This window comes from Schistocerca piceifrons, chromosome 6 (assembly GCF_021461385.2).
Source record: "Schistocerca piceifrons isolate TAMUIC-IGC-003096 chromosome 6, iqSchPice1.1, whole genome shotgun sequence".
Lineage (NCBI taxonomy): Eukaryota > Metazoa > Arthropoda > Insecta > Orthoptera > Acrididae > Schistocerca > Schistocerca piceifrons.
This window is the reverse complement of record NC_060143.1, coordinates 222383095-222384611: the sequence shown is the minus strand read 5'-3', so window position 1 is coordinate 222384611 and position 1517 is coordinate 222383095. Positions and strand designations below refer to the sequence as shown.

General features: G+C 50.8%; 1 non-coding gene across 1 annotated transcript; it reads left to right on the top strand.

Moving 5' to 3' along the window:
* Positions 1–950: 950 nt before the first annotated feature.
* Trnat-agu lies at positions 951–1025 on the top strand. The gene has a single exon. It is a non-coding gene; the product is annotated as a tRNA-Thr (tRNA).
* The last annotated feature ends 492 nt before the right edge of the window (positions 1026–1517 follow it).

Sequence of the window (1517 nt, the reverse complement as noted above, 5' to 3'; positions counted from 1 at the left end):
TACTAACGTTAAGTATTGACGATGTTTTTCTTCAACGCTGCTTTTAACATCGTCAGAACAGTATCCACGTTGCAGAGAAGCGGGTTTGTGACCAGACGCCGTACTAAGGTAGGTGGAACTTTTGTGGTTGACAGTAGGACGAAGGAAGCAGCAAGCAGTTACGGGAAAATTAACTCAGCAACGCAGCAGTACCTCCTGAATGTTTTGCTGTCAGTGACCCAGGGTCTCCGGCGGCGTGTTGCAGGTTTATAATGTAATTACACTGTCCAGCCACATTAATGTGTAAAACTCTGAAAAGCCTGAATAACCACCTTTTGCAGCGCCGACCACAGCGATATGTGCAGGAAGAGAGTCAGTAAGCTTCTGGGAAGTAAAGTACGGATAGGCAGGTAGAATGCGGACTCCAGCTCTGTGGCCGGCTGCGATAGATTTCCCGGTTGAGATGTACGGTGTGAATAGGCCGATCGAGTTGGTCTCAGAGTTTCTCGATTGTGTTTAAATCCGGGGAGTTTGGTAGCCAGGAGAGTATGGCAAATTCATACTGGCCTCTTTGAACCACGCACGTACGCTGCGAGCTGAGTCACATGTTGCACTGTCCTACCTGTAGATCCCATCGTGCCGAGGAAAAACGAGCTGCGTTTGGGGGTGGACATAGTCCCCAAGGATACATGCGTACTCGTGTTGTGTGTAAATCGAAGGGGGATCCCTGCTATCAGCTGCGGTGGGACATTTAGCGGAATCAGCGCATTCAAATAACTAATAAGCTTTGCTGGGCAATGGATCCAATTTCTTCATTGCGAATGCGCAAAACACGTTCGAGCTCCCGTGGGAATCCCTAAGTAGCGAAAGGGAGTATCATGGACAGGGGCTGCGGATAGGGGGCGCTCGGTGGCAGTGTGGATTGGGCGTGACGCGTGCCGAGATAGGCTGTGCAGTTGCGGTAACGCTGTGTCCCGGATGGCGCAGTGGTTAACGTACCTGCCTAGTAAGCAGGAGATCCCGGGTTCGAATCCCGGTCCGGTACACATTTTCACTCGTCGCCGCTTATTTCGCTTAATGTCCCGCCGCAGCTGGTAGCAGTGATCCCCCTTTGATTGACATATAGTGTTTCACAGCTAGTGGATCTGCGTGGTGCCTGTTCTTTCGAAGGAACAGACGCCGTGCATTAAAAAAAAAAAAACTACTTGTGTTGATCCAATGTGCTCTCCAGAACGACGAGATCACCAAGAGAGTGCCATGAAAACATTCCCGAGACCACAACACTCCATTCTCCTGCCTGGACCCTTGTGATGATTGTTGTACTGTGTCGACCAGCTGTGCGGTGAAATAAGACGGGATTCATCTGAGAACGCCACCTGTCGCCTCTAAGTGGACGTCCAGTTGCGGTACTGGCGTGCAAATTCCAATCATTGTCGTCAATGAAGAGCACTCAGCATGGGTCCATGATCATGCGGTGTCCCACACGCGGCAATCTTCACCAAATGGTCGTTGAGGAGACACTGTCGGTAGCCCTTTGG